This window comes from Canis lupus, chromosome 10, assembly GCF_048164855.1.
Source record: "Canis lupus baileyi chromosome 10, mCanLup2.hap1, whole genome shotgun sequence".
In the NCBI taxonomy this organism is placed as follows: domain Eukaryota; kingdom Metazoa; phylum Chordata; class Mammalia; order Carnivora; family Canidae; genus Canis; species Canis lupus.
The window spans coordinates 37,239,478-37,255,354 of NC_132847.1; the positions used below are offsets into that span (position 1 = coordinate 37,239,478).

The following is a 15,877-nucleotide window of genomic DNA, read 5'->3' on the forward strand; positions in this document are numbered from 1 at the left end:
TCATTTCCCAGACTTAGGTGTCTCTCATGTTCCGTCACCCTCACTGATATTTCCCACTCATTTTGTCTCCTTTCCCCTTTATTCCCTTTCACTATTTTTTATATTCCCCAAATGAATGAGACCATATAATGTTTGTCCTTCTCCGATTGACTCACTTCACTCACCATAATACCCTCCAGTTCCATCCACGTTGAAGCAAATGGTGGGTATTTTTCGTTTCTAATGGCTGAGTAATATTCTGTTGTATACATAGACCACATCTTCTTTATCCACTCATCTTTCGATGGACACCGAGGCTCCTTCCACAGTTTGGCTATTGTAGACATTGCTGCTATAAACATTGGGGGGCAGGTGTCCTGCTGTTTCACTGCATCTGTATCTTTGGGGTAAATCCCCAGCAGGGCAATTGCTGGGTCGTAGGGCAGGTCTATTTTTAACTCTTTGAGGAACCTCCACACAGTTTTCCAGATTGGCTGGACCAGCTCACATTCCCACCAACAGTGCAAGAGGGTTCCCCTTTCTCCACATCCTCTCCAACATTTGTTGTTTCCTGTCTTGTTAATTTTCCCCATTTTCACTGGTGTGAGGTGGTATCTCATTGTGGTTTTGATTTGTATTTCTCTGATGGCAAGTAATGTGGAGCATTTTCTCATGTGCTTGTTGGCCATGTCTATGTCTTCCTTGGTGAAATTTCTGTTCATGTCTTTTGCCCATTTCATGATTGGATTGTTTGTTTCTTTGCTGTTGACTTTAATAAGTTCTTTATAGATCTTGGATACTAGCCCTTTATCTGATATGTCATTTGCAAATGTCTTCTCCCACTTTGTAGGTTGTCTTTTAATTTTGTTTACTGTTTCTTTTGCTGTGCAGAAGCTTTTTATCTTGATTAAGTCCCAGTAGTTCATTTTTGCTTTTGTTTCCCTTGCCTTCATAGATGTATCTGCAAGAGTTGCTGTGGCCAAGTTCAAAAAGGGTGTTGCCTGTGTTCTCCTCTAGGATTTTGATGGATTCCAGTCTCACGTTTAGATCTTTCATCCATTTTGAGTTTATCTTTGTGTCTGGTGTAAGAGAATGGTCTAGTTTCATTCTTCTGCACGTGGCTGTCCAGTTTTCCCAGCACCATTTATTGAAGAGGCTGTCCTTTTTCCAGTGGATAGTCTTTGCTGCTTTGTCGAATATTAGTTGACCATAGAGTTGAGGGCCCATTTCTCGATTCTCTATTCTGTTTCTTTTTTTTTTTTTTAAATTTATTTATTTATTTATTTATTTATTTATTTATTTATTTATTTATTTATGATAGTCACAGAGAGAGAGAGAGAGGCAGAGACACAGGCAGAGGGAGAAGCAGGCTCCATGCACCGGGATCCTGATGTGGGATTCGATCCCGGGTCTCCAGGATCGTGCCCTGGGCCAAAGGCAGGCGCCAACCCGCTGCGTCACCCAGGGATCCCTCTCTATTCTGTTTCATTGAGCTATGTGTCTGTTTTTGTGCCAGTACCACACTGCCTTGATGATCACAGCTTTGTAGTACAACCTGAAATCTGGCATTGTGATGCCCCCAGCTCTGGTTGTCTTTTTCAATATTCCCCTGGCTATTCGGGGTCTTTTCTGATTCCACACAAATCTTAAAATGATTTGTTTCAACTCTCTGAATAAAGTCCATGGTATTTTGATAGGGATTGCATTCAATGCGTAAATTGCCCTGGGTAGCATTGACATTTTCACAATATTAATTCTTCCAATCCACAAGCATGGAATATTTTTCCATCTCTTTGAGTCTTCCTCAATTTCTTTCGAAGTGTTCTGTAGTTTTTAGGGTATAGAACTTTACCTCTTTGGTTAGGTTTATTCCTAGGTATCTTATGCTTTTGGATGCAATTATAAATGGGATTACCTCTGTAATTTTTCTTTCTTCAGTTTCATTGTTAGTTATTGAAATGCCACTGATTTCTGGGCATTGATTTTGTATCCTGCCACACTGCCGAATTGCTGTATGAGTTCTAGCAATCTTGGGCTGGAGTCTTTTGGGTTTTCTATGTACAGTATCATGTCATCTGCAAAGAGGGAGAGTTTGACTTCTTCTTTGCCAATTTGAATGTCTTTTATTTCTTTTTGTTGCCTGATTGCTGAGGCTAGGACTTCCAGTACTGTGTTGAATAGCAGTGGTGAGAGTGGACATCCCTGTCATGTTCCTGATCCTAGGGGAAAGGCTCCCAGTGTTTCCCCATTGAGAATGATATTTGCTGTGGGTTTTTCATAGATGGCTTTTAAGATCCTGAGGAATGTTCCCTTTATCCCTATACTCTGAAGAGTTTTGATCAGGAATGGATGCTGTATTTTGTCAAATGCTTTCTCTGCATCTATTGAGAGGATCATATGGTTCTTGTTTTTTCTCTTGTTATGGTCTATTACACTGATTCCTTTATGAATGTTGAACCAGCCTTGCATCACGGGGATAAATCCCACTTGTTCATGGTGAATAATCTTTCTTCTTAATGTACTGTTGGATCCTATTGGCAAGTATCTTGTTGAGAATTTTTGTATCTGTGTTCATCAGGGATATTGGTCTGTAATTCTTTTTGGTGGGGTCTTTGTCTGGTTTTGGAATTAAGGTGATGCTGGCCTCGTAGAATGAGTTTGGAAGTATTCCATCCCTTTCTGTCTTTTGGAACAACTTTAGTAGAATAGGTATTGTTTCTTCTTTAAACATTTGATAGAATTCCCCTAGGAGGCCATCTGGTCCTGGACTTTTGTTTCTTGGGAGGTTTTTGATGACTGCTTCAATTTCCTCCCTGGTTATTGGCCTGTTCAGGTTTTCTATTTCTTCCTGTTCCAGTTTTGGTAGTTTGTGGTTTTCCAGAAATGCGTCCATTTCTTCTAGATTGCCCAATTTATTGGCATGTAGCTGCTCATAATATGTTTTTTAAATTATTTGTATTTCCTTGGTATTGCTTGTGGTATCTCCTTTTTTATTAATTTGAGTCTTTTTTTCTTTTTAATAAGGCTGGCTAATGGTTTATCTATCTTATTAATTCTTTCAAAGAACCAACTCCTGGTTTTGTTGATCTGTTCTACAGTTCTTCTGGTTTCTATTTCATTGAGTTCTGCTCGAATCTTTATTAACTCTCTTCTGCTTGGTGTAGATTTTATTTGCTGTTCTTTCTCCAGTTCCTTTAGGTGCAAGGTTAGCTTGTGTATTTGAGTTTTTCCAATTCTTTGAGGGATACTTGTATTGCCATGTATTTCCATCTCAAGACTGCTTTTGCTGTATCCCAAAGATTTTGAATGGTTGTATCTTCATTCTCATTAGTTTCCATGAATCTTTTTAATTCTTCTCTAACTTCCTGGTTGACCCTTTCATCTTTTAGCAGGATGCCTTTAACCTTCATGTGTTTGAGTTTCTTCCAAATTTCTTCTTGTGATTGAGTTCAGGTTTCAAAGCATTATGGTCTGAAAATAGCGGGGTACAATCCCAGTCTTTTGGTATTGGTTGAGACCTGATTTGTGACCCAGTATGTGGTCTATTCTGGAGAAAGTTCCATGTACACTTGAGAAGAATGTGTATTCAGTTGCATTCAGATGTAAAGTTCTGTAAATATCTGTGAAATCCATCTGGTCCCCTGTATCATTTAAAGCTCTTGTTTCTTTGGAGATGTTGTGCTTAGAGAATCTGTCAGGTGCAGAAAGTGCCATGTTGAAATCTCCCAGTATTAGTGTATTATTGTCTAAGTATGTCTTTACTTTGTTCATTAATTTTTTTAAAGGATTTATTTATTTATTTATTCATGATAGACATAGAGAGAGAGAGAGAGAGGCAGAGAAACAGGCAGAGGGAGAAGCAGGCTCCATGCCAGGATCCCGACGCGGGACTCGATTCCGGGACTCCAGGATCACGCCCAGGGCCAAAGGCAGGCGCTAAACCGCTGAGCCACCCAGGGATCCCCCAGTTTGTTTATTAATTGATTGATATGCTTGGCAGCTCCCACATTAGGGGCATAAATATTCATGATTGTTAGGTCCTCTTGTTGGATAGATCCTTTAAGTGTGATATAGTGTCCCTCTTCATGTCTTACTACAGTCTTTGGGATAAACTTTAATTTATCTGATATAAGGATTGCTACCCCTGCTTTCCTTTGAGGACCATTTGAATTGTAAATGGTTCTCCAACCTTTCATTTTTAGGGTGTAGGTATCCTTAGGTCTAAAATGAGTCTCTGGTAGACAGCAAATAGATGGGTCTTGCTTTTTTTATCCAGTCTAAAACCCTGCGTCTTTTGATGGGCTCATTAAACCCATTCATGTTCAGAGTTACTATTGAAAGATATGAATTTAGTGTCATCATAATACCTATTCAGTCCCTGTTTTTGTGGTTTGTTTCTTTGGACTTCTTCTTTCTTTTACAGAGTCCCTCTTAATATTTCTTGTAGAGCTGGTTTGGTGGTCACATATTCTTTCAGTTTCTGCCTATCTTGGAAGCTCTTTATCTCTCCTTCTATTCTGAATGAGAGCCTTGCTGGATAAAGTATTCTTGGCTGCATGTTCTTCTCATTTAGGACCCTGAATATATCCTGCCAGCCCTTTCTGGCCTGCCAGGTGTCTGTGGAGAGGTCTGCTATTAATCTAATATTTCTCTCCATATAAGTTAGGGATCTATTGTCTCTTGCTGCTTTAAGGATTTTCTCTTTATCTTTGGGATTTGTAAGTTTCACTATTAAATGTCGAGGTGTTAAATGTTTTATTTTTTATTTTTTATTTTGTGAGGGGGGACCTCTCTATCTCCTGGATCTGAATGCCTGTTTCCCTCCCCAAATTAGGGAAGTTCTCAGCTATGATTTGTTCAAATATGCTTTCTGGTCCTCTGTCCCTCTCGGCACACTCTGGAACCCCAATAAACGTAGATTTTTCCTTCTGAGGCTGTCATTTATTTCCCTTAACCTTTCCTCATGGTATTTTAATTGCTTTTCTCTTTTTTTCCTCAGCTTCCTTCCTTGCCATCAACTTGTCTTCTGTGTCACTCACTCTTTCTTCTACCTCATTAACTCTCGTTGTTAGGACCTCCAGTTTGGATTGCATCTCATTTAATTGATTTTTGATTTCAGCCTGATTAGATCTAAATTCTGCAGTCATGAAGTCTCTTGAATCCTTTATGCTTTTTTCCAGAGCCACCAGTAGCTTTATAATTGTGCTTCTGAATTGGCTTTCTGACATCAAATTGTAACCCAAATTCTGTAACTCTGTGGCAGAGAGTACTGTTTCTGATTCTTTTGTGGTGAGTTCTTTCTAGTCATTTTGCTCAGTGCAGAGTGGCTAAAAACAAGTTGTACTAGAAAAAGAAAGGAAAAAAAAGAAAAAGAAAATAAAAAGGAGGGGTATCCTCTGGTTTTATGTACTGTAAATCCCTCGACTTCCCCTGGAGCTTTCCAGCACTGCTGGTCAAGAACTTACTCTTCCCCTGTCCTTCCAGCTGGTCTTCTGGGGGCGGGGCCTGCTGTGCTGATTCTCAGGTGTGTGCACGTGGGGGAGCTGCCCCGCCCCCTGCCAGGTGCAAGGCTCAGTGGGAGCTGTTTTTCCTGTGAGGCCCCTGTTCCCTGGCGGCCCCGCCCCCTCCCAGGCACAGGGTGACACTAGGAGGAACAACCCCACTGGCAGCGGCCAGCTCTCCAGCTCTGGAGTCAGCTCCCTGCAGTAACTACCACAGTTTCCCAGTCTGCACTGGCCTGGATACTCCGGGGTGGGGGGCGCTGACCTGCACAGATCGGGGGCGCCCAGCGGTAGCAGGAGCATCCTCACTGTCCTGGGCCCACCCCGCCTCTCTGTCCCGGGGGAGCGCAGGATCCTGGGCTGTGTCCCCCGTCCCTGGGCTCCGGGGCCTGCGCTGCTGGGGTCGCTCCTGGGCTGCGGCTCCCGAAGGCAGCAGGGTGCAGCCCCCTCCGCCTGGAGCCCCCTCCTGACCGACCGGCTGCTCCCTGAGGCCCCGCCGGGTGCTCCAGCCCTTTCCCGCACTCGGCCCGCGGGGTGTGGGGCGCTCTCCCCCGGGTGCACGTCCTCTGTCAGTGACCCCGGGAGGCTGGACCCTCCACTGCCCCTCCTGCGGTTCTGCCTGGGTTCCCTGCTGAGTGCCTTTCAGTCCGGGAACAATCTGATGTGGATTTTTAAAGTTCCTGCTTCTCCGGGGCTGGGCTCTTCTGTCCCAGAGGCTCTCACTGCCCGGCCTTAGCCCGGCTCCTGCGGGGCCCCTCCCCTACTTGATTCTTTATTTTATTTTTTCTACCTTCCTACCTTGTTAGAAGCACAGAGTCTTCTCTCTGTAGCATTCCAGCTGTCCTCTCTTTAAATCTCGGTCGAATTTGTAGGTTTTCAAGATGATTTGAAAGTTATCTAGGTAAGTTGGGGCCTGGTGGGTTGAGGACCCCACTCCTCCGCCAGCTTGCCCTGCCCCCCAAATGATCTAATGTTATATGTGATCTTCATTTAACCCAAGATATTCATTGTGTTCTGATTCAGGGACTGATACTATTCTTCGCTGTTGGGTTAAATTTGTAGTTTGAGTTCTTTGAATGTGAAATTTTTAGGAAGTTTAGGGCTCTCTGTGTAGCATACCTCTATTGCCTGTTCACTCTTGTGTGCTAACCCTCAATTTCCTAGGCTATCCTACTTCTTGACTCCTGGCTCAGGAGATGAATCAGTGGTGGGGAAACACATGTCAAAGCCATTGAGCTGAGTCACGGATTTGGTCTTCTTGCTTATAGACTCTGTATTCAGTAGTTTGAAAAGTTAGCCAGAGTTACAACTAAGAATGCGTCAGGAGGGACAGTCATCAGTGTCAGTTGTATGAATTATCCTAATTTAGCTTTCTACATTCCAGTGACTAAATACAAATGAAAGAAGACAGGCTTAATTCACCGTGGAGGGTACTGGTACTTGGTGATGAAAAAATTTCACTTGGTGCTAACAGGTTTTTCTTTTTCAACTTTTACAACTTGGCACATGGTCTGAAATAAGGCAAGTTGCAGCTTATGGGCAATCTTTGTTCACTTGTTTGGGCCTCATCCTATGAAGCACTGTTGTGATCATAGTGAGGAAGAGTGCAGACTAATTATTTCTGCAAAGCTTGATGGATTACTAGACATTGTCACAGATCAGTGAATAATAGTTCCTTGCTGAAGAGCTAATGATTCAGGTTGCACCTAAGTGATCTGTACTGTATATGCTTCAATCTAACTATACTTTTCCTTTCTATTTTTCATCTTTCTTAAACCTATAGCTTTGTCTTATTTTCTTCCATCTTCCTGTTTCTTTTGCTTCCCCCCCTTCCCTATAATGAGATTTCTAACTTGTTCTGTTTTCTGATTGGAGCTGTTGTTCTCTAGCACTTTACCTGACCACAATATAAAATTTAAGAATTATTTAATGAAAAATTTTTAATGAAAATACTGTTGCTTTATGTATTAAGTACAGTGTTTTTCTTTTTTATAAAAAAAATTCATCTAGCACTTTTTCTAAATATATTTTTCTTGTACATATTCTTTGATTGTTTTTTTTTTCCCCAGTAGATTAGTGGCTCTTGGAATGGGGAGAGGGCAAAGTTTTAGAAAATTTTTCTCAAAAGAGATATCTGTCAAATTAAAAGTTTTAAAACATAAAAAATAGCATTTTTTCTAGTTTTGTATCCTCAAAGCTAGCTATTATTATCTTTGCTTTGAATTCATAATGGGTTTGACTAAAGAAAAAATGACCTTAAGAGGAGGCTTTTACCTTTGCTTTTGGAAATCAAGCTTTGTTTTAATGACATCTCAGGATCCCATGTACCTGTGTGTCTTTCTCACACTTATATTTTTTTTAAGCATAATAGTTTCAGTATTTTTTAGAATATAAATGGGAAGTATAAATTACTTACAGGTAATTTTTCTCTCCCTTTGAGGTAACAGCTTGTTTTCCAGACTAGGTCATGTTCATGGTCATTATTCAAGTCTTAGTCTTTATTTTCTCTGTTGCATTGCAAGAAAAAATTAAAGCCACTTTCCTCTCTAGGTTTACTAGTGAGATCAAGGTGTTATTAATAATGCAAAGACTTCAGGAAGTTTTGATTAATATCAAATATTAATAATATTAATATTAATAGTTGTATAACTTAGTATAACTAAGTGTGTAACTAAGCTTTTAGAGTTGGAGGGGGTCTCAGAGATTGTCTAGGTAAGAATACATGAAGCATTAATAAACCACTTGGAAAGTGATAGCTCTCTTGTTTCAGGAGATATAATACAAATATACAACATAATTTTGGAGTATGTTGAATCCTTTGTTGGTATTTAAGAAATATAAACTCAGACAACTTTAACTTTACTTTTATATTAATGAAATTTCTCCTATTCATTGTATGGGTTTGAGAAATATGATTAGTAAATGAATGGCATATTGTTATTATATTTAATGCCATAGAATTAATAGAATTTAAATATAGGACATCTAAAGATTTAACAAAATTAGTTTTGTGTTCTGTGTTATACACTATCGAATTTGACTTTAAAAAGTTTTGATTAAAATTGAACTATTAATTTCACAATCTATGACTTTAATAATGATTTAATCAACTACTAAATAAAACTGACTTTCTAATTTAAGTTGCTCAGTGATTATGCTTATTAAAGTCCATCAGAGGCTCAACATATCCAGTTGGGTCTTTTAGTCATTACTGTGAATTTTTATATTTGCTTCTCCCGAAGCAGGGGAGCTATCATTTTAAAATTGGTATTATTAGGATTTGCTTTGTGCTTTCTACAATGAAATTTTTTAAGTCCATCATTTCTTGAGATTTGTTTCTCTGCCACTCAGTAATATTTAGTTACAGCTCTAGGAGAGACCATATATTGAAAAGGGAATTCTAGTTCTCATGAGGTTTTGTTCAAAGAATATTTTATTCTCTAAAGAACTTGTGATTGAAAATGGTCAAGTGTACGTTTTTTCCCTGTACTTTGGGGGTTTAACTGATTATATAATACAATGATTGCCAGCATTAGATAGGATTTTGGAAAGTGCTCTGATTACTATGCTTTGTGGTAAAGTTAATGTTTCTTGATAATATTTTTGCTTCAAATGATCTGTTAGGCTTGCTTTAGGGTGACGTGTCTCTGATTTTGCAGAAGGTACCCGAAACTAATTGGCTAATAAATATTCTATATTGATTTTTTACTAAAAAATAGTTGATTCCTTCAGAATAGTAGTGTTTGTATATGAACATTGTTTTTGCTAATATGAAAATCACTTTCTTTCTTTCCTAGTGGCCCTTAAATATTAATACTATTAGATAGTACTCACTGAATGTGTATGTGTGTATCTGTGTGTTTAAATGTTCATTATGTGGCTGGCTTTCTAAATTTATAATGTGGTTATAAAGCTTTTTGAAATTTATTTTTTTCCATTTTTTGGAAATTTATTCTTATATAAATTATTAAGTTTTGAATATTCAAATCTCACCTTTGACCTGGGAAAAAATAAAATGGTGTGTGTGAGAAAGAGAGAGTAAAGAGAGAGATGTTTGTCTGTCAAGGCATATATTCAGAGTGGAGAGTAGAATCTGTAGAAAAATAAACTAATTATAAAACCACATAAGGGAGAATGGCATTTCATGTTATGATATAAGCAATTGAATACTCAACAGAATACTCACATCCATGGAAGGAGCATAAGCAAGCAAAGCAAGGAGGGAAAGAAATAGTAAACTTTTATGAGGAAGTAAGAGATACTAATTATCATTAATATGACTGATGGAAAGTTGCAGATAGTGATGACCATGTATGCTGATCAGATCAAATTCAGTTCAGTGGAGCAAACTCCTTGTATTCTACAAATGCACCGGGTATGTAATGGGTTTTTAGGTGGAGGATAGGATGAAAAGGTGAGACAAAGTATGTGATGTTGATTATATGCTCTGATGCTCTCCTGTTTTTACTCAGAATTCCTTCATAATGGCTTAAAACATATTTGAATCAAAAAGTTTAAAGCTTACTTGAGTTAAAAAATGTTCAGAAATTATAAGGATTATGTATCACTGCTACAAAAATTCAACCTATGTTTAAAGTGCAAATTTCATTTAAAAAACTTAATGATAAAAAAAAACTTAATGATTAAATAAATGATCTTTTCTTTTTTACTTATTTTTTCTACTATTTTAAACTTTATTAACAGTGTCCCTTAACTACTTTTACTGTTATTTATGGTTTGAGTCAACTTTTTCCATTACAGATCAGCAGTGCCCATTTGACAATTTCTAGATAGGAGTATTTGCATATACTTTTTATATGTCTCTTCAAGAGCTGGCATTAGAAATTTTTATTTAAATGCATAACCATTTGTGATATTTATACACAGTAAAAAACTGAGGGATGTGTCTTTGTGGGCTCAAAGAAAGATAAGATATGAAAGAAACAAAAAGAATGACATGTTAGACTAAGCCAGAAATTCATTCATTTTAGCAGTTTGTGATATAGTATACCAGGGTGGAAATATAATATAGGTCTTTGTCATCTCATTGTGCCTTCCAGTTAAAGGCATTTTATAAACAACCTTGACTTCTCCTTAATAATACATTAAGATCTGTCACACATTTTTCTGAACTTTCTTTGAATATTTTTGTACTTTTAGTCCCCTGTCTACGCTGGTTATAGATTCATTACAACATCTAAAATAGTCCTTGGTTTGTGATGAATAATCAGTAAATGTTCACCTAAACTTCTGGTTACTCAACACAGCATTAAGAGACTTTTATTGCTAGAGTAACAAACTCTTTATGTGGATTATGTCCAGGGTAAAAAGAAGTGAGTCGTTTTATTCTGCAGTTTTTTGGGAAAGATTTATTTATTTATTTTTATTCTACAGAGAGAGGGCGAGTGAATGAGAAAGCAAGCATGATCAGGGAAAGGGCAGTGGAAGAGGGAGAGAGGGAGAATCTCTAGCAGATTCCCCACTGAGCTGGTAGCCCAATGTGGGGCTTGACACTAAGACCTTGAGATCATGACCTCAGCCAAAATCAAAAGTTGATTGCTTAACCGAGTCACCCAGGGGCCCCTTATCCTATAGTTTTGCCTTTTAAATGTCTATGGATGTTTAGAATTATAGAATATCATTTTTTAAAGATCTTATTTATTTATTCATGAGAGATATAGAGAGGCAGAAACTCAGGCAGAGGGAGAAACAGGCTCCCTGTGGGGAACCAATGTGGGACTCGATTCTGGGACTCTGGAATCACCATGAACCAAAGGCAGATGCTCAACCACTGAGCCACCCAGGTGTCCCTAGAATTATAGAATTTCTTAAATCAACAATGTAACATTTAATCTAAACCTACTCTATATTTCAGAAAATAAAACATGTTAATCAAAAATGAGAAATTTAGTATTTTATTTTTGCTTGGCACTTTCTTTCCAACCCAACAGTTTGTTTTCTAAGCAGATAAATTCTGCTTTCATTCTAGAATTTTTTTTACACATCAAAAAGCTATTAAGTTGGCAGTCCAGGTGGCTCAGCATTTAGCGTTGCCTTCAGCCCAGGGCCTGATCTTGGAGACCTGGGATCGAATCCTAATCAGGCTCCCAGCATGGAGCCTGCTTCTCCCTCTTCCTGTGTCTCTGCCTCTTTCTCTGTCTGTCTCTCTCATGAATAAATAAATAAAATCTTAAAAAAAAAGCTTTAAGAGAACTAACAGCTTTAGGAATAAAATTTAAATGTAAGTGCAATCCACATTTCAGAAAAGCCCAAACACTTTTGCTGTATGAATGAAGAATGAAACCTTCATTTATAAAACCAAAACGATTTATTGGGAAGAAAAATTGTCGACTGTAAAATAGTGACACTTTTTCTTGTCAGGCCATGGAAAAAGTGGTTCTGTGTCCCCCAGATCCAATGCAGTGGCAGAAGGGTTCTGCCCAGGAGGAAAGGCATGCTGGCTTTAAGGCACTGCAGCTCTGCTTGAGGAGATTGCCCTTACTTGGACTAGAGAGTGGAGAACTTCACATTCCAGGGCATGGTGGAAAAGAAGATAGATCTTGGTAAAGAGCAATTAAGAGGAACCTGTGCCTCTATGATACAATAAAATAACCCAGCAGCCTGAAGTTTAAAAAAGAGAATGAGAGAGACAGCTAAGAGGAGCCATTATGTGGTCACAGTGGAGTTAGGGGTTGGGAAGGCCATGTGCATCCATCCATTCAGGAGCAGTGAAAGCAGGATATGAGGCCAACCTGAAAGCAGGCCCTAAGCCACATGCAAACACATCAACAGAGTGGAAGCCTCACTGGCACAAGGGACTTAAACACAACCTTACTGACTGAACCTTAAGGTGCTCTGATGAGAGGTGATTCCTAGGAAGCCAGCTTAAATGTAATATCACCATCATCCCTGACAGTCTGTTACACTGTGTGCATGCCCACAGACATGTGCCCTCTTGCCTATTAACATGAAGTGAGGTGTGGTTGAAAGGAGATTGCTGTGATTAACAAAGGACATCCATTTCACCTTTAGGACTCTGAAGTTATTTCAAGAGCTGGGAACAAAACTAAATATTATCATAAAAGATGGACTTATGGCCCTTAGAAAGGAAATTACAAGGGTTTTAAAAGCTATGTGCCAGGAATCATGGATGAAGACCAGATCTGTATTTCTTACAACAAATCCCAGTATAATAGTATGCTAAATAAGTTTTCACATAACTGGATATACATAAGAGGAGATAATATAACCAAATCCTTGCCATATTGCTTATATTAGATTCTAGATTGATCAAAGAACCATAAAAAAAGGTAAAAAAATACTGGAAGAAAAAGAGAATTAAGTGTTTTATAATCTGGGAGTAAAGAACGTCTGACACAAAATCTCGAAGTCCCGGGACACCTGGGTGGCTCAGCGGTTGGGCACCTGCCTTCGGCTCAGGTTATGATCCTGGGATCGGGGATCGAGTCCCACATCAGGCTCCCTGTGGGGAGCCTGCTTCTCCCTCTGCCTGTGGCTCTGCCTCTCTCTCTTAGTCTGTGTCTCTCATGAATAAATAAATAAATCTTTAAAAAAACAAAAACAAAACAAAATCTAGAAGTCCCAAAGCAAATTATTTTATTTTTTAAAGATTTTACTTATTTGACAGAGAGAAAGAGGGCAAGCACAAGCAGGGGGAGCAGCAGAGGGAGAGGGAAAGGTAGGCTCCCCACTAAGGAGGGAGCCCAATGCGGGGCTCAATCCCAGGACCCTGGGATTGTGACTTGAGCCAAAGGCAGACCCTTAGCTGACTGAGCCACCTAGGTGTCCTCCAAAGCAAATGATTGATAAATTTGATCACTAAGAAAATACAATTTTGTTTTTATAAATATAGTTAGAAGGTGAGTGACAAATTGGCAATAATGATTTGCAACATGGATGACAAAGGGATTGTTTCCATAATTTAGAAAAAACTGTTGTAAATCACTAAGGTCAATACAGACAACGTAGTGTAAAAATGGGCATGTGATGTGAAAAGGTGTTCACAGGAAAAGAGGTATAGGTGGCTAGTCAACCTATGAAAATATCCTTAATCTTAGTTAAAAATTTTTTTAAATTTATTTATTTATTTATTTATTTATTTATTTATTTATTTATTTATTTATTTATTGGAGAGACAGAGAGGCAGAGACACAGGCAGAGGGAGAAGCAGGCTCCATGCAGGCAGCCCGATGTGGGACTCAATCCTGGGACTCCAGGACCACACCCTGGGCCAAAGGCAGGCGCCAAACTGCTGAGCCACCCAGGGATCCCAATCTTAGTTAAAATTAAAGAAATGCACATTAGAATATGTTGATAACGGTTACCATTGGGAAGATATTGAGAAATAGGCACTTATACTGTATGTTGTAGTATAAAGTGGTAGGACTCTGGAAACCAGTTTGGTAATGATTGTCTAAAAATAGGTTTACATATCCTTTTACCTATCAAATCTGTTTCTAGCATTTTATTGAGTAGGTATACTTGCATGTTTATGGAAAGATATACAAGTACACATACAAGGATGTTTATTGTACCATTATTACTGATGGCAAAAAAATACTGTAAATTTCAACAGTAGCAGGCTGATTAAATGAATTAGTGGTACATCTTCACAATAGAGTACTATGAATCTAAAAAAAGTGATGTGGAAAGATGCCAAAGACATAATAAGAATGGAAAAGTAAGTTATATAGCACATGTATACTATGATCGTATATATATATTTTTAAGATTTTATTTATTGATTCATGAGAGACAGAGAGATGCAGAGTCATAAGCAGAGGGAGAGGCAGGCTCCTCACAGGGAGCTTGATGTGGGTCTTGATTCTGGGATCTGGATCACAACCTGGGCTGAAGGCAGGTGCTCAAATGCTGAGCCACCCAGGCATCCCAGTTATTTATTTATTTATTTTTAAAGGATTTTATTTACTATGATCCTATTTGAATTCAAAATCATACATATGTACTATGTATTTTATATAAAAACTTTTTAAATTACTGCTTTTGATAATCAATATTGTCTAGGTGCTAGGAATACACTGATAAGGACAAAAACCCCACCATATCTCCACTCCCAGAACTTAAATTATATGAGATGGACACTAATAAATGTAGAATCATAATTGTGATAATTGCTGCAAAGAATGTAATAGAGATAATAGATATTGTTGGGGAGGTGAAGTGGATAGCTTTTCTGAAAAATGTGATAATAGAACGGACATCTAAAGAAAACATTATATGTTTTATATATTTTAAGAATAAAATTTTGGAAAAAAAATAAAATTTTGGAAAAAAAATAAAATTTTGTTTTGTATTATCTATTCTCCCGCTTCTTCTGGATCTATAAGCACTCTTTCACTAGTGCTTCCACTTCATCAGCTTTTAAATACACTTTAATTTCTCATGAACTGAAAAAAAAGAAAACAAAACTCTTCTTCAGCCTCACTCTTCTTTCCAACTACTTCCCTTTATTTCTTCTTCCCTTCTTACCAGGAAAAGGGTGTCTAAACTTCCTGTTTCTGCTGACTTATATCTCACTCAATTAGGACAAAAGAAATTCAAGCTTACTACTTCTTCAGCCTATTCAGTCTGAGATATAACAGATTTCATCAGGATCATGATCTCTAGGCCCCTTGAATGCTTCTTAGTCTCTATTTTGCTTGAATATTCTGTGACATTGGACGTAACTGACAACTCTGTCCTTCAAATGCTCTCAGTTTTCATTGATGCTATCCTTTTCTGTTTTTTCTTCCTCTTTTTTTCAATCTGCTTTGCTGTTTTTTTTTTTCTTTTCTAAATATTAAGCTCTGGCATTCCTTAAGGACTCATCGTAGGCCCTGTTTTCTTTTTGTCGAAGGCTCTCCAGGCAAGCTTCAGGTAGTATCTGTAGGTGATTCCCAAACCTATTCCTGACTTCTCTTCTGAGCTTTGTATCATCATGTCCAGCTGCCTCCCATATTTTTCCATTTTATTTGTTCTAATCCAATTTAATCTGGTCAATGTAGTCTAACTGAATGCAGCATCGCCAGGGCCTGGCCATTCTATCTTCTAAGTATTTGCCCCTCACCCTCTTTTTCCTTTTCACAGCCAAGACCCTAGCCTATACTACCATTAACTCTTGAGTAGTTCCTTCTACATGGTCATACTGTATTCACTTTTGAACACCATCTGGCAATTTGCCACATGACTGCAACCTTAATCTTTTAAAGTGTTTCCTAATTTCTCTTTGTCTCAGTTTTCTTATCTGTAAAATTGACTTAATAGTTAACCCTTCCCTCTTGGATTGCTGTGAAGATAAAAAGAATTATTATGTATAAAATAGTGCCAGGCACTAAGGCCTCAGGAAATTGTTATCAAGATCTTATACAGAGTTACAT

The 15,877-nt window shown here is 38.3% G+C and overlaps 1 protein-coding gene across 19 annotated transcripts in view; it reads left to right on the top strand.

Moving 5' to 3' along the window:
- Positions 1-15,877, top strand: part of CCDC171 (coiled-coil domain containing 171) — a 467,902-nt gene that overhangs the window by 93,916 nt on the left and 358,109 nt on the right. The gene's annotated exons all lie outside the window — the stretch shown is intronic.